The following is a 22879-nucleotide window of genomic DNA, read 5'->3' as shown; positions in this document are numbered from 1 at the left end:
CTGATTCTAAATAGTTTGCTCTGACTCTAATACTTTTTTTAGAGGTGGCACCTAAGAAAGGGCCTTAAAGAAAGGGGAGGGACTTCAGCATGGGGTCTAGTGGGAACAGAGGCCCAGAAATGGAGGTAGCAGAAAGACAATAGGGGACAAAGTAGTACAATTTGGTTGGAATATAGAACATGAAAGAGCGTAGCAAAATAAGTATAGACAAGTAGGCTAGACTAAGAAGTTGTGTATATACTATCTAAGGTTAAATGAAAGTATGAATGGAGCATCTCTAACTTTAGCAAGGGTCGTTACTTCTTTCTGAGAGTAGGAGTGAAGAGAGGCCAGGCCATGACATGGACAGACTGTTACAAATGGAGATTTGAGAGAGTTCACCTTAACCTTAGTGTTTTCAGGAAAGCAGAAGGCAAAATCACCTGAAATTTGAAGAAGAAAGGATTAATTTGGAACTTGAGGGAAGATAAGTTTTCAAATAGTGCAGTGTAATAGCTAATAAGAGATAAATAAAAATATAGTGGTATACACAGTGGTTAGAGTTCATCCTAGGATAGAAATCATATGTTTGTAGTAGACCTAGATAGCATGACAATGTGATTTCTAGAATCATTTGACATTTTGGTAAGTAGGAGTGGAGGAAGTAGATGATGAGAGTTATTTGGGGTTAAGGTTTGTTATTTAATCTGTTTGGGCCCCAGTTTTCTCATCTGTAAAATGAGAGGGACCTAGCTAAGATCCCTTCTAGTTTAAATGTTTTATGATTCTGTCACTTCCAAGTCAGAAAGGTGATGGTCCAGATATCCCTTAAACTACTTGTAGTAGCACTGCAGGGAGATCTGCGTTTTAGTTAGTACCTGTCACTTAAATAGTAGCTATGTAATTTTAGGCAAATTACTTGAACTCTCAGAGCCTCAATTTCTCTGTAAAGTAGGGTTAAATCTGCCTTCCCTCATAAGGTTCCTTTAAAGATGAGATTAAGTAAACTTTTACTAACTGCTTACTATCTGTCAATTGTGCTAATCTCTAGGAATACAGAATTGAAATGTTTCAGTCTCTTGACCACAAGGTCCTTCAGATCTAATAAAGGGGATTAGACAGGTGATAAGTAACTATATAACACTAGGCAGAATGTGATCAGGGCAAAGGTGTAGTCCAAATAAAGTACTGTGGGAGATTTGAGGAGCAAGAAATGATTTCAGCTGGGAGCGTTATAGAAAGTTTCATGGAAGAGGTGGTCACAGAAACTAGATGTTGAAGAAAATCTGGCAGGCATATGGAGTAGGGGAAGAGAGCATTCTAGGTGTGGAGTGGATAAGATCTGAAAACAGGCTTAGAGGAAGAACATTAGTGATTTTTCTCAGTAAAGTAACTGAAGTCATCTGCTGAGAGATAGACATGTAGGGGTTTAGATGAAAGAAGTTTGAGGAGAGAGGTGTGGTAATGAACTAGATAAGGAAATGCTATGTAGTTGTGAGGACCTGTTTGAGATTAGATAATAAAAATTTACAGAAACCCAATCAGACAAATTTCATTATTTCCTCCAACAGTTTTTCCATGAAGGGTATGGTATTAGTTGAGGATGAGCAGGGAAGGATTCAAAAGTGGAGATTACCCATTACATTGAAATTATTGATCATTGGGTTGAGATGAGGTTGAGATGGGGCATGAGACCAAGAGAAGGGTCAATGGCCCTGGGAAAATAGGATAGGTGAAGGGAGTAGACTCTGATGAAGGTGGTTAACAGTGGATTTTGAAGTGAGTAAAAGAGTGGGAAAAATAGGAAGTTATGGTCGGAGATAATACTTTTCAGTGTAGCTTGCAAGTTGTAAAAGTGATACACAAATTTTAGCTCTTTAATGTAGTTATTGTATTCACATTCATGTCATCTCTCTACTAGACTTAAGCCCCAAAAGGTGGAACTTGTCTTATCTAAACTTGGATTTCTCTCAGGCTTTAGCAAAACATGCATGCATTAGGCTAGTAAATGTATATATAGTGTTGAAGAAAAATAGAATTATTCCTGAACTCTTTTGAGTAAATGAATGAAAGTGTTTTTCGTTATCAGTCAATCAATAAGTATTTAAGCCTCTACTGTGTTCACTGACTCTGCTAGAGGATACACACACACACACACACACACACCACACACACACACACACACACGTGAAATAAATGAAACAATTCCTACTTTCAAGTGGCTTAAATTTGACTATGTATTGAGGATAGCTGGAAGCTGCTTTCAAGCTATAGGATTTAGGGAAATCTTATTCAACAAATTCATTCTAAAACATTTATTAAGTATCTGCTATTCACTGAGTATTGTACTAGTCTCTGGGGAAGATACACAATTTAGATAAGATATGGACTTTAAATTAATATACTTCATTAATGAAACATGCATTGGAGAATGCAGAACAAAGTGCTCTGTGAGGTCTTGATTGTAGATTAGTGTCTAGGCTGCTTGGGGGAGATGGCATTTGAGTTGAGATTTTTAAGAAGAGAGAGAAATTCAGGCAAGTTTTAGAATGGTTCATTCTGTTAGGATTATGGGAATTGAGAGATAATAGAGCTTATAGATCATCTTGTCTTAAGATCTTAGTTCTAGAGTTGGAAGCAAATTCAGAGGCTGACTAGGCTCCCAAATACCCAAAGGTGTTTCTTAGGAGGCTAAATGGCCTGCCCAGTGTCACTGGTAGGGAGTCTTAGAAGCAAGGTGTGAACCCTTGTTACCTGTTCTGTATAGTTTCTCTACCCCTGTCATTTTATAGACCTGGAAATTGAGGCCCCAGATGAGTTGTCCAAGATCACATAGTAAATTAATTAGTGGAGTCTGGATTTAAACCAAGGTCCTCTGCCTCCAAATCCAGTGTCCTTTCTATTGTAATGCAGCCACATTAAGCTGTTTTTGTATAACATGACAGCTTTTTTTTTCTGTGTACATAATGTTGAGGAAAAATAGAATAATTAAACTTTTTAAGTTCTTTTTTTTTTCCTTTTTGAGTTCTTTTAAATGATTATGGATCTTGTTTAGGAGGCTCTGCAAGATCCTGGGGTTGATGCATAATTGGCACAATTTAACTCCCCAAACAAGCGTCTTGAGGACCTCAGCAAAGAAATTCCTCTTCTATTTGGATTCTTCTCTGGACATACTCCATTATGATGACAAATGTTTATCAAACGTATACCTCCCTGATTTACGTTTCATTCAGTTTTTAATAATCAGGGGATTATCAAACAAAGCTATCTCTGTTGCACATTTCAGTAAGTTTTATGTGATTTTGACATATCCATAGGAGGATGCCTTGTTGGAGGAGAGCCTTTAAGGCAGTATTTTGCTTCACTAAGTAAAATGCTTTTCCTGAAGTCAACAAACAATAAGCACAGTAGGATCTCATGTTCTTTAGACCTTCTATTCAGTTGTGTGACTACAAAGATATGCTCAGCTCTTCAACAGATGTTGGTTCTAAAGCTACAATTATTTTCATGGTGAATTTTGCAAATGCTTATTATGAACAATGTAATATGAGATGATCAAGTGATCCCATGAAGTGATGTTTCTTGTTGCTTCTGGATGAACAATAAAAATTAACTCTGCCAACTCCTTTGTGTGCCTCTCTGGGGAGAACCTTGGATCTATCCTTCCCTCTAATTGCAACTTAATCTTCTAATTTCATTTATAGTGAGAATGTCAAGGTTAATATAATACCAGTTTATTGGTCACTAAATAAGGATCTCACATTTAGAATATCAGTAGTTAAGTCAGTGTTTACAGATGGCCTAAAAACTGTGATTCTCAGTACTCCTCTCTTTTCCTTCTCTCTTCCATTGTCATTGGAAAACCAGAAAGGGGGCTAAATAGGATTTTAGTCCTCCTTTAGTATTTTAGCATTTTCCCTTTGTTTCCTGATTTGCCATGATTAAAGAGTTCATCACCAAGTGGTTAGCTTATTAATTTATTTATTGAGCCTCTTCATATTTAGCTAGGCAGATGGCAAGAAAGCATAATAAACTTTGTCAGAACATAGTCTTTGTGAAGCTAGGGTTGTTACTTCAATGCCATGATGAGGCAATATGTAGCAGAATTATCATTTAGTCCAACACCCTCATTTTATTAATTTTTTTTTCCTTTTTGGCATGGCAATCGGCATTAAGTGACTTGCCCAGGGTCACACAGCTAGTAGGTGTCAAGTGTCTGAGGCTGGATTTGAACTCCAGTCCTCCTCACTCCAAGGCCAGAGCTTTATCCACTTTGCCACCTAGCTGCCCCTAACATCTTCATTTTAAAGAGAACAAAATGGGAGACAGGAAAATTGACTTCCTGGAGGTCACACAATTAGCTAATTTTAACCCAGTCCAGCTCTTTGATGCCTTCTGCTCCTTTCCATATCTTTCAGACCTTACCTAAATTTTTGTAGATAGGTGATAGAAGATTAAGAGGGAGATGTTCTAAGCTAAATAGTATCGTACAGTTTGAACTTCAGTTTCTGTTAGGGGTAAGTTGGTTTATGTCCAGCATCCCACCCCGATCATTATCTAATTAGTTGCTAAATCTTATTAATTCTACTTCCTCACCATCTCTCCCATCCATGCGCTCTCTCATTCAAACATTTACTACCCTGATTTAGGTCCTTTATCATGTCTGACCGAGCTGTTGCTGTAGTCTCCTATTTTCCCCCTTGCTTTCCTATCTCTCCTTTTGCCAATCTGTTGTTCTCCATTATAGCTCCCCTGCTCAAGAATTTCAGTAGTTCCTTATTGCTTCCAGAATAACATACGAAATTATTGGTCTGATGTTTAAAGCCTTCCACAATCTCTCACCTACCATTCCAGAATTATTTCATATAATTTTCTTTCATATGCTCTTTGTTCTAGCCAGAATGACCTATTAGAATTATTCCCTGAAGTAGTCATTCTATCACCCACTTCTGTGCATTTGCACTCTTCTCCCTTAAGGCAGTAATTCATTTCCTCCTTATCTCTATGTTGTAGAAGTGTTCTGATTTTCGATTCAGTTCAGGTGTCACCACCTTCATGTGAACTTCTTTCTGATTCCCCAAGTTGCCAGTCATCTCAAATTATCTTATGTTCATTTATATGTGTAAGTATTGTATCAAGCAACTTGTGAGCAGAGACTTTCATTTTTGTCTTTATATTGTGCTAGTGTCTAGCACAGTATAAATAGTAGGTGCTTAATACACATTTCTAGAATTGAAAAAATTTGACAGAGCCTCAGGATTTTTGTATCTCCATTAAATAAAGTGAGGATAATGAGATACAGATTTAGTTTTGAACTTGAAAGCCTACCTAATTTCCAGGCCCAGCTCAAGTCCATTATTCCACTCCAGTTCTCCCTGATTTTTTATAGCTATTATAACCTAGAGTACCATATTTTCTAATTTTCAGCAGTTATTTCCAAGTATCTTATATTTTCATGGCATTTCCCCATCTAGATTGTAAGCTTTTTGAAGGCAAAGACGCTGGCCTATTGCTGAATGGTAATACCGGTTCATGTTTATATAAAATCTGATATTTGATCTTCATAATAGCCCTTCCAATTAGGTAATACCAGTATTATATTACAGATGAGGAATTGAGTTTCAGAAGGATGAAATGACTTGCTCAGGGGCACATTGCTGTTAAATGGAAAAATACATACTACAGAGCAAGTTTAGTGATTCCAAATCCAGTTCTCTTTTCGTTGTATCACTCTACCTCTTAGTAAGTAGGAGATTTAAGAGTTGGAAGTTTATCTCACGCAAACCCCTCTCTTTATTGATGTAAGAATGGAGTGAAAAGTGACAGGCATCTAATTAGCAGACCAGGGACTGTATATCCCCAGTGGCCGTACTCCCATTTCCTTCCCCTTTCCTACCTAATGTCTAGTTGATTGATTGATTAAAACGAAGCAGTATCAAAGCTTCTGTAAGCACACAAACTCTGGACCAGATATTTTTTGTTTTTGGAATCCCTTCATAGGACATGGGTATTTCTTTTTTCTTATGCTATTACATTCATTTAAAGTAGATTGGATGTCATTTTCAGCAGCACAGTGTGTAGGAGTATGACCTTGAGCAAGACAGGAATAGAAAGCCTGGTAGTTTACCTGGTTAATTTAATATTCAGGGTAGGTTGTACTTCTATGAATTCTTTTTAATAATTATGCTGATTATAATATTTATGGTGTTGGAGTGACCAAATGGATAGGAATCTACATATCTGATTAGTTGATGCGTGCTTTGATTTTATCAGTATGTTTTTAATTTTAGCTTTGTAGTTAGATCATAGGAAATAGGGAAGGAGATAATTTTTTCTTTTCCAGTGCGTGTGACTGAGATATTTATACCTTTTTTTTTCAAAAGTGGTAGTATATCGTACACATCCCTGACCCCTCACCCAAAAAAAAGAAAAATGGAATACAGCCTTTTTGGGGATAGGGAGGTTACGAATGTTCGTTACTCCCAGTGCTTAAATCAGATACATAGTAGATGCTTAGTGAATTCTTGTTGATGGAGTTGATCGTTTTGCTTTTTAGAGCATCGTTTTATTTGTTCGTACAGTAGCATATTCTTGTGGCTGGCCATGGGTCAGTAAATTATGACCTCACACTGGCATTTTGCAGGATAGTAGTTGTTTTTTCTGCAGGGTAGAGGCAATTTTTTTTTCCTTGCTGAATTCAGAGTTTTCAAAACTGAGTCATTGGCTATGAATCAAGTCTTTAATTAAAGGCTTTCTTCTTTCCATAGGCTGTTCTCTTCTCTGCAGTTGTCTTTGGGTGGGGTGTGTGTGCGCAGTCTTTGAATCTGTGTAGCGCGTTGGCTTTCTAGACATCCTTTGTATAGTAACAGCATGTGCTAAGGGACTGGCAGCCTGTAAAACATTCTCCCTCCATCCCCTCCCCCCCATCCCTGGATATGGTGACATTACATAGATAAATGTGCTTGCTAGAAAACAGCAGAAGGAGTTGAATGTCTGCCAAAAATTTGCAGCATGAAACTGAGCTGGCTGCTTCCAGCCTCGTTTTCCTGATCTCTCATTGTGTGTATGCAGTCTGCACTTGCCAGGGCTTTCCTTGTTGAGCATTACGTCAGTATATTCTCCACCCTTATTACATTGCTTTCTCTGATATAAAGCTTCCTATCCTCTGATTTCAGGCTCATTAAATACTTTAAAGTTGTCCTTATACTGTCCTAAAGGTGAAATTGAAGCTATACATTTTTACTGTAAACCTCAAAAATTTTAAGTTGTTGAATAAAAACATGTTAATTTAGCTTGATAGTTTTAGGATATATGTATGTATGGAATCTTTTTATTTTCATTTTTTTAGTAATGAGAGTGGATTAGGGAGTCTGATGTAGATGGAATAATCTACATTGGCAAATACTATCTATTGGTGTACTTCCCCTCCTTGCAAAACAAAACAAAAAAACAAAACCTTCTTGATGTCGTGGAAAACTCGTCCTTTCAAAGGTTCTCCAAGGTAGCTTAGTGGAAAACTTTTTTCATGTGTGGATTAACATTGAAAACACTTATTTAGGGCTTGGGCAACAGAAGAATGGTATTATTTATTTATTTATTCCCTTTTTCCTTCCTGGGTTGAAGGTCTGTTGTTTTGGAATAAGTGAGGGGAGAAAGGATGAATATGGGAGCTAGAAAGTCTTGTTATTTTACAGGCTGATGTTAATGAAGTTAAAAGTTCATTAGGCAAAGCATGTACAATGAATTGATGATTTTGTGTTACTCTAGAAAAAATCGTAGTCCTTCTTTTCAGAAATTTTGTAAAGCTGCTAGACTTGTATATCTGGAAAGTATTTGACTAAACAGATGTGCTGGTGAATCCCTAAAGTAGGTAGTTAACTGAGGAGACTGAAGCTGGTGGATTTCTTGAGCTCTAGAGCTCTGAGTGAAACAGTGTTTGAAGCAACAGGCTGCCAAAGAAGGGGCAAGCTACCAAAAAGAGTCATTGCCCTAAAGGGGCTTACTAATTGCAGGAGACAATGTATAAACGACTATGTAACAGCAAGATATGGATATATGTGTGTGTGTGTGTGTGTGTGTGTGTGTGTGTGTGTGTGTGTGTGTGTGAGAGAGAGAGAGAGACAGCTTGTGAAAATGCATGGACTCTGGAAATGGAATTTCTTATACAAGAAATGGCAAGGAGTCCACAGTCATTGGATCGTAGAGTACTTTAAAGGGAGTAAGGTATAAGAAGATTGGAAAAAAGGGTATGAAGGGTCCTGAGAATTTTATGTTTTAGGGGACCACTGGAGTTTATTGAGCAGGGGAGTGACATGGTTATACCTGTACTTTAGGAAGATCACTTTGTCAACTGAACGGAAGATGAAGTAGGGTGGGGAGAGCATGAGTCAGGAATACCAACTAGAAGGGGTAATGTAATAGTTTAGATATGAAATGATGAGGACTTACACCAGAGTTGTGTCAGAGTCAGAAGAGAGAAGGAAACATGTGAGAGATGTTAAAGAAGGTAAAATCTCCAGGCCTTGGCAGCAGATTGGATATGAGGGGATGAGAAAGTGAGGAATCAAGGAGAACACTTAGTTTTGAACGGGGGTAACTCAACAGAAATAGCGAAGTTAGGAATAGGGGAGAGTTTTTTGGGAAAGATGAGTTCTGTTTTGGATATTTTGAGTCTAAAATATCCATGGGATATCCATTTCAACATGTCCAAGAGGCAATTGGAGGTATGAGACAGGAGGTCAGCAGTGAGGTTTGGGCTGGATAAGAAGATTTGAGAATGAGCTAGATAGAGGTGATAATTGAATCCATGGAAGCTGATTAGATCACCAAGGAAGATAGCACAGAAGGAGAAGAGAAAGGGGCCAGGAAGAGAGCCCTGTGGGACACCAACTATTAGCAGAAGTGATTTGGATGAAGATACAACAAACTAGTCTTAAAAAGGAATGATTAGATAGATAGGAGGAGAACCAGGAGATTGAGAAGTGTCCTGAAAAATCTCAAGAGAAGAGAGTATTAAGGGAGAAGGTGGTGATTGACAGTTGTCAGAGATTGCAGGAGAGGTCAAGAAGAATGAGAATTGAGAAAAGGTCATTGGATTTGGCAATTAAGAGAGTGTTAGTAACTTTGAAAAGAGGAGTTTCAGTTGAATGATGAGGTCAGAAGGGCAACTGTAGAGAATTAAGAAGAAAGTGAGAGGAAAGGAACTAGAGGCACCTTTTGTAGACAGCCTTCTCATGGAATTTAGGTATGAAATGGAGGAGAGATGAGATGATGGATAGCAAGCGTGGATGGATCAAGTGAGGGTTTCTTGAGGCTGGAGGACATATGGGCATGTTTGTAGGCAGTAGGGAAGAGGCCATTAAATAGGAGAGATTGAATAAAAGTAAGAGAGTGAGGATGAGAAGAGGGGGCAGTATGCTGGAGGTGACAGGATGAAGTAAGATCGCTTGTTACATGTACATGTCTTGGCAAGTAGAAGGGCCACTTCTTCATGTGAAACAAAGGTTGAAGGAAGAGATAGTGGTAGAGTCATCAGTCTGATATTAGATGAGGAAGAAGGGAAAAGAAGTGTTCAAGGAAGGAGAGAAGAGACACTAGACTCATTGAGTGACCTCAGTTTTTTCAGTAAAATATGAGGCAAGGTCCTGAGCTGAGCAGCTGTGTGGTGGTGGTGAAGCTAAGGGAAGTTTGAGGAGGAATCAAAGGGTTTGGAAAAGCAGCTTCAGCGAAGGGGACAGTTGAGTCAGGGAGGTATAAAATGATTGCCCTGCTACCATGAGGGCCCACGTAATATAAATTTGTAGTGGACCCAGTCATTAAAGTTTTGTGGTTTTCTCGAGCTCCATTCAGGGGCACATAAATAGAAGTTAAGAATGGTGTGAATAATACAAGATTTGGGTTTGCTGGGTTAGATTAATGATACGTTAAGGAGGCAGAGGACTCGAGAAGATTGTGGTAGAGTGAAACTAATTCATAAAGGGGTCAAGATGAGGAAGGAAGGAGAGTATAGTCACTGTAGGTTGATGGCCTGGGACAGAACGGAGGGGTGGAGGGATTGGCCTTCACCTTGAAGATGAGGAGTTTTTGGTATAAGGCAATGGGAAATTAGAATGACAAAAGATTGTGATGAAATGAAGGAATTTCTGAGCACTTGTGGGTGATAGCATGATCAAGGGTAGGGCCATCTTTGTGTGTAGCTAAGGTGGGGTAGAGGACTGGGTTATGGGAAATGACTAAGTTGAGTAATTGGACAATTAGGATATTTGTGAGAGTATCAACATGTATGTTTTAGTCCCCTAGTAGGATGACATTTGAAGAGGTGGGAAAGACTGTGAACTAGGCACTGAACTCATTGAAGAAGTGAGGGAAACATCCTGGAGGTTATTGAGTATCTTGATTAGGGTGATAAATATTGAATGAATCTCAGAGGAGCAGAGGTTACTGATTGATAGACGGTGGTTGAGGGAGATTATGAAAGTAGCAATGGGGAGCAAGTAGTATTTCTACTTTACCTCTATGACCAGTGAGTGAGTGTATGGTAGGGAGAGAGTAGGTAAGGAGTGAAAGTGTAGCCAGTGCTAGAAAGGGTGACTGTGGATGGATGCTATGTTATCAGGAGGGAGCCAGATCTCATTGAGTGTGCAAGACTAGAATTAAGAATTAATATAGAGTTACTGAGGGCCATTTTAAGTGATATTACAAGCCTACTTTTCTGACTTCATTAAGGTATTGTATAATTTAATGAAACATGACTTTTTAAAGATATTTGTGCTTTTTAAAATTTCTTCTAACACTTATGGTCTGTGACATAAGCAGTTAAATTACAGTATAAGGTAGTATCTTCTCTTTTTATGTACGTATCTTTTTCCTCCAGTATATTAGAAGCTAACCAGATCTTAGAAGTTTTTATATCCCCAACTCCTAACACTACCTTCCTTGTACATGCTCAGTAAGTTGTGATGATGATACTAATGATGATGATGATGATGACATGGAATTTAGGCAAGATGTTCAGGATAGAGAAATAGTCTTTCTGAAGTTTTAGACTAGTTATGATCGTTATGTGTTAAAAATGAGATGGTTAAATTGAATTATTGAGAATATTTTCAGATAAAATTATACTGAAATGGTGCTTTATTGACTTAAGGGAGATATCAGATCTGTTGGACTTCAAGTGGAAATACATCCCTGTACTGCTACTAGTTAATACTAGGTGCTGAAAAGGAGGTAGACACATATGGCACAAGTGGATAGAGTGCCGGACCTGGAGTCAGGAAGACCTGAGTTCAGTTCCAGTCTCAGATACTTAAATTGTTGTATGGCCTTGGTGAGTTGTATGGCCTTGGGCAAGTCACCAAACTGTGCCTCAGTTTCCTCATCTGTAAAAGGAGCTGTCAAAGGAAATAGCAAACCATCTCTGGTCTCCTTGTTAAGAAAACTCCAAATGGGGACATGACTTGAAACAACTGAACAACAAATAACACGTGTGATATATGGGTATGTGTGTATATATACATATATAATATATATATATATATTATATATATATATATATATATTCACATATGTATTTTTACGCACATGATTATAAATATAAAACCTACTGTGCAGAGTTCACATTCCTTAGTCTGGCATTCAAAGCCCTCCACAAACTAGATTGCCCTTCCTTACTTGCCATAGCTTTTAATATGCTGTATATTTGCCTGCATCTGCCTTTGCTCACATTGTTTTCTGCGACTGGAATGCATCATCTTTCTTCCTTCTGTACCCTCCCCCTCGTCCCCCCTGCCTACCCCCCCCCCCGGAATTCCTACCTTTCCTTTAAAACCCAGCTCACTACCTTGTCCTTCAGGAAGTTTCTTTATTCTGCCTTTAGGCAGTAATAACCCCATTGACTCTCAAATTGTACTTTCCTTAGACGTCTCTTACACACGTATCACATTCTTTTGTATTATATTTATTTATGTCTGCATCATGTCTGTCTACTATACTGTGGACTCCAAGAAGTCAAGTATTATGTCTTTTTGAAAATTTATATCTCTCTTCAGCCAGTGCTGTGAACAGGGTAAATTCCTAATAAATATTAATTGATTTAAATTTAATTAAAAAGCTTGAAGGTGGAAATATAAACCTGATGTAAGGAAACCAGACTGGCTGGAACAGATAGTTTTTGGAATAGTGTTATAGATTGGATAGGAAGTATAGGGCCACATTATGGAAGACTTTGATTGCCAGACTGAGAATTTCATTTTTTTCTTGTTGGTACTAGAAAATCATATGCAGGTTTTTGAGCATAAGAAAAATCAAGCAAAGTCTTTTAGGTATTCATCCTTTAAATTATATACAGAATTGGGAGATAATGTCTTTGATACCTCTGATACACGATAAGTGTTTGCCTACACTTGAGTGACTTATAGTACATAATTTAATTTATAAACTTTGAAGTCAGAAACAAAATCAGTTTTACGATTGTCCCTAAATATAGAAAAACAGCCAGAAATACTTCAAATTTGAAAAAAAAATTATTATAATAGATGGTTTAAAAATTTGTAGATGCTTATATTATGATAGTATACATTTTAAATTTTATAGGTCTTGTTCTCTTGGAGTCATCAGTTGCTTTTGTTTCTTGTGGGGGTTTAGTTTGATTCCATTTTCAAAGATATTTCTTAGCCAATGCTTGCCTCCAAATTTATCCATGCCTTTAAAATATATATGACTGACCTTTCCCTGTAGAACGTGGGAACCTTTATTTTCATTTATCTCTTTGTTCGACTCTGCTTTATTGCATAGGATAGAGTTAAGGAAGGAAGATAATGTTTCTATTTAAATAGGATTTTAGGGAATTTAAATTGTGAAATGTCCTTGCAAAGCACCTGTCTTTATGAAGACTTCTAATTCTTATTTCTGTCTCTCCCACAGTCTACCAGTGTTTAGAACGTGGTAGATACTTGAGGAATGTTTTGTTCAGTGAATGAAGTAAAGTTGGCAGACACGTCATTCTCATCTCACTTTCAGGGACAGAACTTAATTTTTACTGTTTTAACAGAAATGTTAAGAGATATACTTAGTTCCCTTACTAGTATACAGAATATAATTTAACATTTTCTTGTATAACAGGCACAGATTTAGAAACTTGAAGTGCTATAAAGAAGTTAAAAAGACCCAGGTCTCTACTTGCGATGCATTTACAATCTATAAACCCTAGTCTAGGTACACATGTGTTTTCCTGTCCCACTTGTGAAACTTTCCCTTTAAGCTCCTTGAAGATAGGAACTGTTTCATTTTTGTCTTTATAGTAGACATTTAATAAATGCTTATTGGTTGATTGATTGGGACTAGAAAGATTACAGTTTTTTCCTTGATACACAAATAACTGTATTATGCACACAAAGTAGAATTGAGATCTAACTTCCAGGCCATTTAATGATTTTTAAAATTGTGTATTTCTGAAAAAAACTTTTTCTGAGGGAAAAATTATCATTAGTATCCTTGTGTTGGGCTCTCCCTGGATGCACTGTGTCCTACTGCATATTATCGGTTTTATGGCATTTACATTAAACATGTTTCCTATAGGAGAAATATAGTCTAGAGGCAAGATGCACAGGATAAAGAACTGCATAATAGAGAAGGCTTCCTGTAAGAGATGGAAAAAAGAGTCTTGAGAGGGATCAAAAAAGACTCAGGGATATGATTTAGTTGGGAGTAGGGTAGAGTGGTCCTTGTTTGGGAAGATAGTTTCAGTTAAAGACTTAGAAGTGGGAGATGGAGAGTGAGTCAGAATTTGCCAACTGGAAGAAGGTATATCAGTGTATGGTTTTCTTTACAGAGCATGGATATACTGGACCATTGTGAATTTTCCCAGAAAACACAAAGTTAGGAGAAATTTATTATAGGGGGCAACCAGTTCCACAAAAAACAATGCTGTAATGTTATAAATGAGTATTGGAGTGACACTTTAAGCAAGGGTTTTGAGATTTATGGTGGGATTTAGTTTTAATGTGGTAGTGTTATTTATTGTTGGGAAGCAGTATTGATCAGATCAATTTTAGTATATACCAGTTAAGTTTTACAAATAGTAAGCTCTATCTCCCTATTAACTTCCATTTTTATGAGGGGAAAAAAATCTTCCAATGCAGATAAAATCCATCTAAAGTCTTAATTAGTTCCAGCAAAAAACATAGTGTTAGTTTTAACAGTGTTGTGTGGAATGATTAGTTTCATAGGAGCAAAGTTGCAAATTGAATACCCTCAATGACATTACAGTTGGAGTACATGACTTTGTGCTATGATTTAACTATAGGTGACTAAGCAGGTTTTGCCCATGATTTGGAAGCTTTTGGTGAGAAAGAAGTTATGATTATGAGTTCATAATCATTGTTCTCTGGTTATTTCATGTGCATTTTATGGTTAGGGTTATAAGAACATACATAGGGAGGAGAGGTAAAACAAACAAATGGACAAGCAAACATTTATTAAGTCCTTGTTTTGTGCCAGTCGCTATCCTTGGTGAAGGAGATACAAAGACAAAAAATAAAGAATTCCTGCCACCTAGGAGCTTATAAACTGATGTTGGAGGATCAACATGTATCCATATAAAGAGATACAAAATAATTATGAAATTAATTAATAGACTATTAATAGGAGGGTGTCCCAAAAGGCTTAGTACAGTTTTAAAGTTTTAATAGCTTAAAAACTGCACTAAGATTTTTGGGATGACCTGTATAAATTAATTGCAGCACTACCAAATGGGAGGAACAGTAACAGCTTTGTGTAGGAGGAGGCATTTGAGGTGGGCTTTTGAAGAACCTAGGGATTTGAAGACGCAGAGGTGAGGAGGGTAATGGGGGAAGGTGGTATGTACAAAGGCAGAAGTGGAATGTTGTGTGTGAGGGAATTGATTGCAAGCAGGACAGTTTGGTTTGACTGTAAAGTACATGAAGAAGAGTGATGTGTAATTAGTCTGGAAAGTTTGGAGTTAGGTTGTGAAGACTTTTAATACCAAACATGAATTTGCATTTGATCATAGAGGCAAAAGGGAGCCACTGCAGTTTATCGAGTAGGGGAGTGACATGGTCAAATCTGTGCTTTGGAAATATCACTTTGGCAGCTATTTGGAGGAAGGATTGGAGAGAGGAGAAACTTGAAAACTTGAGAAACAGAGGTATCAATTAGGAGGCTTTTGCTGTAATAGTCTAGGCAAGAGGTGATGAGGGCTTGAACTAAGGATATAGTAAAAAAACAAAAACAACAACAACAACACAAAAAACAGTAAGCATCTATCATGTGCACTGGTGATATAAAGAAAGGCAGAAGATAAGTACTTCCCTGCAAGGAGCTTACACTCTCGTGAGTGAGGCAACATGAAAATAGCTATGTACAAGCAAGCTATAGATAGGATAAATAGGAAATAATCAAAAGAGGGAAGATACTAATTAAAGGGGAGCAGGAAAGGCTTCTTGTAAGAAGTGGGGTTTTAGCTGGGACTTGAAGGAAGCCTGGAAAACCAGGAGGTGGAGATGAGGAGGCATTCCTCATATATGTTATGGAGAACCATGATCTCTGCCTGCAAATGTAGTACTCACTTTTCCATTACATGTTCCTTCTGTTTATAAGGTCAAAAGACAAGGAAGACACTTTAAACTTCTTTGTATACCCTACAGTCCTTAAAATGGTACCAGCACATCAGATCATAAATTTAGACAAATCTCAGAATAGATTCTAGAACTTCCTTTAAGAAAGGGAGACAGTACGGAAGTCAGGAGAGACCTGAGCTTGAATCTTAGCCTTGTCATTTACCAGCAGCTTGCTGTTAGGAAAGTCACAGTTTTCCTGGGCAAAGCCCTAGAGATAATATTGTCCAACTCCTTCATGTTACAGATAAGGAAAATAAGGTACAGATAGTTGAACTTACCTTGGGTCAAACAGGTAGCAGTGTCTGCCACATGGTAAGAATGTAAGTGTGACTTGACTTGTAAATGGCAAAGCTGTGATTCAAATCCGGGTCTTTTGGATTCTTTAAATGTAGCACTTGTTCCAGTATGCCATTCTGCCTCTCTTTAGTAGATGCTTAGTAGATGATTGGTTGACTTTGGTTGGCATATGTTAGGGTAACTTGAAGTTATTGTTGGCTCCACAGCGCAGGATTAGGAGACATTTGTAGACATTGTAAAGAGAGAAATTTAAGTTAGATTTGAGGAAGAATTAATAACAGTTTGATTCATCCAAAAGTGAAATGGGTTGTGGTGGGAAGTTATGGATTCCGGCTTCTTCAGACAAATCAGTAGTCTTCATGACCACTTGTTTAATATCATATAGGAAGTGATTTTTTAGGTGTGGTTTACATTGGATGGCCTCTCAGGTTCTTTCCCACTCTAATTCTATGATAATATGACGTAATAATAATAGTTGACATTTATATAATGCTTGGAGGTTTGCAAAGATTTTATATATATGACCTCGTTTCTGTCCTCAGAACCGTCTTGGAAATGAATATTATAGGATATCACAGTCATCTTTATTTTATTTTACAGATCATAGTCATGAATTTAGAGCTAGATTTAGACTAACACCTTCATTTTACTGAAGAGAGAACTGTATCTCAAGGATGAGTCTCCAAAGGGCAAGTTGCTGGTAAATGACAGAACTAAGATGCAAACTTAGGTCTCTGCTGACTTCCACACTCTAACTCTCTTTCTTAAGGAAGTTCTAGATTCTGTTCTGAGGTTTGTCCTGACTTACTTTAAAATGATAACATACATACATACATACATACATACATACATACATACATACATACTACATATATATGTTACTCTCTGTGATGGGTTGGAGGATATTCACTTTAATGTGGGTATTATGTAAGCCCATTGCCAAAATTAAATTGTTGTAGGTGGTTTTTTGTATTGTTCAAGAAGTATTTGGAGTTACAACTATGTTTACAAGTCAAATTAGTTCACCAGGGATGTCCCACAGTCAATCTTTAGGTTTTAGAGGATGGAAAAGTAGCAGATTTTATCCAGGCTACTAATTTACTGTTCTGACTTCTAAACATATTTTAGAAATGTAGTCTTTGATAAGAATGGATTAAGAGAAAACTATTAGAATTGGACAAAATATTTTGTATGCCTTTTATGTATTTTCTATGAATTTTGTACATGTATAATGTGTGGTTTTTGAGGATGGGGATAGTTTTATTTTGTCTTTGTATCCCCAGTGCCTAGCATATTGCCTGGAATATAATAGATGCTTAATTTAGTAGTATTGTGTACTTACATTTAAAAGAAAAAAAATCAAATGTAACTTAATTTGCTAATTTCTTGTATTTCTTTGATGAATTTGTTGTTTCAGGTGTGTGCACTGACAGTGCAGATGATAACCTATCTATGGCATATGATTTTGGTCCATATTTCCCTATAATTCTACCTTAGAGGATCTGCTCTATGAATTGATGATCTTTCTTTAGGCCTTTTTTGACATTTCTGGGTTATCAGCTGAACACTCAGGATTCTGTTTAAAATAAAATGTGTACACACACACACACACAATTACTCATTTGTCTTTACATCACTATACTTTCACCTCTCTCTACCCCCGCCCCCCATTGAACCATCCATTGTGACCCCCCAAAAAAAGTTAGTAAAAACCTCCAATCCAGTGACTGCATCAGACAAAGCACATATCTCTTTGTCATGTGGGAAAGAGGTAGGTTTCTCCTGTTCTCTGGTACCTTTTCTCTTTTTCCATTACTTGTTTGATTGCTTAGGCTTATTTTTGGTTTGTGGCTAACCCACTCCTTTTCTAATATTTTTTCTGGGTAATATCTTTTTGCCACTTCTTGCATTCAAATCATCTTTGACAACATTGTGCAGCCTATTTACACTATGCCATTTTACATCATTCCTGTGTCCACAGTTTTATTTCTTCAGATTATAGTTCTTGATTCATAGGTATATAGCATCCCTAGAAGAATATTGGTATTAAGAAGATAGGTTTTTGTCTCAGGGAGCGCTAGGGATAATTGAGAGTGCTATACAATTTGTCAAGTACAATTCAACCTATTCTCTTCTTTCTGTTTAATTCTTGGATCAGTTCATTACCCATCTAGAGTATATATCCAAGACATTTATTGATAAGTTGTTCAACAGATTGACCATATAATTAGATTTTTATAATGTGGGGTATGTGCATTCTTTATAAGTTTCATCACTCTTTTGTCATTTGTTAGTTTGAGTGGGTGTGTATCTCAATTAGGAGGCCTACAGTATTTGGGGGTTTGATGTAGTCAGTACTAGAATAGTGTCATGCTCAACAGGAGCATTTGGAAGACCTCACCTTCTCTTGGGAATTCCTTTTTCCATTTGGGCTCTGCACAAGATATCCTAACAGTAGCAGACACCCTTTGAGCATATGTGCATTTTTGTTTTATGTCTCATGTAGATGCAGGTAATCAAAGGATTGGTTATTTTAAAATTTCCATTTTTCTTATTGTGAACTTGACAAAAACAACAGCTGGTATACACACACACACACACACACACACACACACACTTGCGCGCGCGCACACACACACATACTATGTAGTGTTTTAAGGTTTGCAAAGTACTTCATAAATATCATCTCATTTGATCCTCAACAACCCTGGGAGGTAAATGTTATTATATTTGTTTTACAGATGAGGAAACTGAGGCAAATAGAGATTAAGTGACATGTCTATGGTTATATAGCTAGTAAGTATCTAAGGTAGGATTTGGATTTAGGTTTTCCTTGACTCTAAGTCCACTGTGTCATCTAACTGCCTAGAGTAGAAAATGAGGACTATGTACTAGATTGTTTTGATGATTACCATTTTATAGTATAGTTTGAAGTCTAGTACTACTAGGCCTGCTTCCTTCACTTTTTTTCATTGATTTCCTTAAAATTTTTGACATTTTATTCATCCAAATAAATGTTGTATTTTTCTAGTTCCATAAAGTAACCCATTGGTAGTTTTATTGGCATAACACTGAATCTGTAAATTAATTTAAGAAGCATTGTTCTTATTATTCTCTTCTCATTTTATACTGATTCATTTATTGATACTAATACTGGTGATCTCATCAACTTCTATGGATTAAGTGCCATCTCTATGTTGATTACTCTGTGTTATCCTAATTTCTTTTCTGACCTCCAGTTTCACACCTCCAGATGTCCAGTAGACATCTTAAACTCAACATATCCAAGACTAAACTTATTCTCTTTTCTCCCTACACACTTCCCCTTCTCTTCTCTTCTCTTATTACTGTTTAGGGCAGTACCATCTTCTCAGTCCCTCAGGCTCATATCACAGGCATCATCTTCAACTCCTCACTATCTCTCACCTTTTGTATCCAATCTGTTGCTAAGGTCTGCTGATTTACCTTTGTGTCATCTTTCAAATATACTCTCTTTTTTCCTCTGACATTGCCACCATTCTGGTGCAGGCCCTTATTACCTCATGCTTGTAGTATTGCTATAGCCTGCTTACTGGTCTGCCTGCCACGAGTCTCTGATCCATCCTTTATTCAGCCACCAAAGTGATTATTCTAAATTGAAGGTGTGACTCAGTAAATTCCAGTGACTTCTTCTCAACTGCAGGATCAAATACAAAATTCTCTGTTTGGCATTCAAAGCTCCTTCATAACAAAGCCTCCCCTGTACCCTTCAGGTCTTCTTACATGTCATCATCCACTACTCTTTGATTCCATGACAGTGGCCTCTCTGCTGTTCCATGAATATGATACTCCATCTCTTGGCTTTGGGCATTTTCTCTGGCTCTTTCTCATGCCTGGAATGCTCTCCCTCCTTATCTCTAATCTATTGGCTTTCCTGGCTCCCTTTAAGTCTCAACTAAAATATAATCTACAGGATGCCTTTCTCAACCCTCTTAATCCTAGTGCCGTCCCGCTTTTATTTGCTTTTTATATATCATGCATGTGTGTGTATATATGTATGTATGTATGTATGCATACATATGCACACATATACATACATACGTACATATGTATAAAAACACATACTTATTTGGTTGTTGTCTCTCTTTCTTTAGATTGTAAGCTCCTTGAGGACAGGGACTGTCTTTTGTATTTTGCCTTGTTTTTTATCCCCATCCACTTTGTACAGTGTCTGGTATATAGTAGGTGCTTAATAAATATTTATTCATTGCCTTACTGATTGAATGATCATAGGTATGGCACAATTATGAACAACTAATTTCTCTTCTGTTATTTCCTGTAATGTAATAACTTGCAAATAATTTATGTTATCATAGAACTAATTATTCTTTGCATATTTGAAAAAGTCCACTTGTAATTCCATGTGTGAGGCAAAGCTCATTCACTTCTATATTTATGATTGTTAATTTTGTGTTTCCTTCCATCACAACCTTTTATACTTTTATCCCTCTTTTCCTCTTGCCATCTTTTTGTACAAGAAGATGGGTGGGATTGAGAAAGAGAAGGAATCAGTGATCAGCATTGGTAACTCATAATTGAAGTGGTCTGTTTTCACTTCTATATTCTTCTTATTTTTACTAAGTCCATACCCTAATATCTTTTTCTTATACATTGTTTCCCTTTTTAATTTGACCCACTCTCCACAATTGAAGTTTGTTTTGTTTCTGATTATTCCCTTTCTGTCTCTGCTTTCCTTCTTATAGCCCCCCTTCCCTGTCCTTTTTCCTGCTTATGTGTTTACCAAACTCTGAGGTGGGGGGGGGAGAGGGGGAGGGAAAAAGGGAAGGGGAGAGAGAGAGACAGAGAGAGTATGAATTCAGCTTTCCTTTTCTTGGTTTGGATAAGAGTGAAGTTGATGAGATGCCTGTTCTTTACCTTCCACTAATTTTCAAATACCCCATTTACACAAATAGATATTCTCCTTCCTCGTTTCTTCCCGAATGTATTCTTTCCTCTACCTGCTCTTTTCTTTATGGTCTTAATACTAACAAAACAGAACAATTCTACGTTGATGCTGTGTTCTTCTGACTTAATTCCCTGCACAGTCCTTGAAGACATAGAATTCTTAGGGGACACATTTCTTCTCCCTCTATTAGACTGACTTCATCAGCATTCAGCCACTTCCCAATTCCATCTATGTCTGTCTGTCTGTCTATCTAATCTTTGGAGATTTCTTTTGACCCTTGAGTTTGCATTTCAAAGTTTCTACTCAGCTTAGGTCTTTTCATTAGGAATGCTTGAAAGTCCTCTGTTCTGTGAAAGGACATTCTTTCTCCACCCCTCCCCCCCACATGACATACTCAGTTTTTGAGGGTAATCTGTTCTTGGTTATATAAGTTTTTTGCCTTTTGGAATATTGTATTCCAAGATTTTCTTTCCTTTATAGTTTTTGCAGTATGGTCTTTTGTAATCTTGACAGTGATTCCCCAATTCATGTGTTCTTTCTGGCTGTTTAAAGTATCATCATCATCATCATCATCATCATTATTATTATTATTATTATTATTAGTATTAGTAATTAGTATTAGTATTATTGCTATACTTGCTTGAAAGCTCTAGATATTGGCTATATCATACCTAAAGAGTATCCTCTTTTAGGAGATGATAAATAGATTCTCTTTTAGGAGATGGTTAGTAGATTCTTTATACTTTGCTTTCTGTTTCTGATTGATATAGGCAGTTTTCCTTTTCTGATTTTTTTTTATATGGTGTCTAGCTTTTTTGTTTGGTCATGCTTTTCAGGAAGTTTAGTGTTCTTGGATTATCTTTTTTCAACCTGTTTTTCAGGTCTGTTGGTTATTGATAGTGGATATATTACATTTTCATCTATTTTTACAATCATTTGTAATCTAATCCTTCTTGTTGTCGTATGGAGTCACTGAATTCTATTTGGTTTATCCTTATGTATTCTACTTTCACTTTTCCCCCTCAAAAACTCTTAATTCCATTTTCAAAATTTCTTAGTTGATTTCTTCTAGCTAGTCTTATATGGGTCTTGCGGCCAGACCATTTTTCTTCTGGGTTTTACCTCTTAAATTTCTCTTAACCTCTAGTATTTCTTTGTTGTATTTAGTGTTTTCTTTTCTTTACTCTTATTTGTAGCTTCTCTTCTTGGATTGGGACTTTGTGCCTGGGCAAGTCCCTTCCAGTACTCTTGGATTGGATGGATAGTTCTTGTTTTATTGTCTCCTCCGTAGTCTGGATGTCTTTGATACCACTACCAGTTTTGATGGCATGGGAAGTACTAGACCCCTTCCTTTGCCTCAGTCTCTTGGTAGTTTAGTTTGGTCTCTGAGGTTCACTTCTTTTCTGTGCATAATTTCTTAATTTGGAGTTGGTTCTGCCCCTTGTGACTCTGACAGGCTCCATTTGGATGTTGTAGATCAGTCTGGTCTTAGTCCTTCCTGCACCACGGTCCTACTCCCCCTCCACATACATAAATTCACCAAGTTAGTCTTCTTTCCTGCTGTGGGATCGCAGAGCTATGGCTGGGCCCAGTCTCCTCTCAGTGACATGTAAATGAGTCCTTTGATTCTGTTCTGAACAGTCCACACCTGAGATCTGGCTTCAGGCCCCAGTTGTAGCTTGGCCTAACTTTTTGAGTCTCTAGTTAGGAGTACCAACTGGCTTCAGGACTGTTTGATGGTGTTTGGTCAGGATTTCATGGTATGACTCTCACCTAACCCAAAGTTTACACTGGCTTCCCTGGTGTGACCCCTCTGCTGTGGCCTTCTTGTCATCTTTTTGTGCAGTTTTGCATTGAATGGAACAACTTGTTTCTGTTTCTCTTTGCTTATTGTAATTATTTGTCTATGTAGGATTCTTTTCAGATATTAGCTGAAGCTTATGTAGGAGAGCTATGCTCTTCTATGATCTTAACAGAAAGTGAAAAGATTGATCAGTGTTAAACAGAGTTGTTTAAACAGGTT

The 22879-nt window shown here is 37.2% G+C and overlaps 1 protein-coding gene across 1 annotated transcript in view; it reads left to right on the top strand.

The window, feature by feature from the left end:
* KAT6A (lysine acetyltransferase 6A) overlaps positions 1 to 22879 on the top strand; it is a 154015-nt gene that overhangs the window by 39460 nt on the left and 91676 nt on the right.

Source organism: Phascolarctos cinereus, unplaced genomic scaffold (assembly GCF_003287225.1).
Source record: "Phascolarctos cinereus isolate Bilbo 61053 unplaced genomic scaffold, phaCin_HiC Scaffold_2;HRSCAF=192, whole genome shotgun sequence".
Classification (NCBI taxonomy): domain Eukaryota; kingdom Metazoa; phylum Chordata; class Mammalia; order Diprotodontia; family Phascolarctidae; genus Phascolarctos; species Phascolarctos cinereus.
This window is presented reverse-complemented; position numbering and strand designations above follow the sequence as displayed.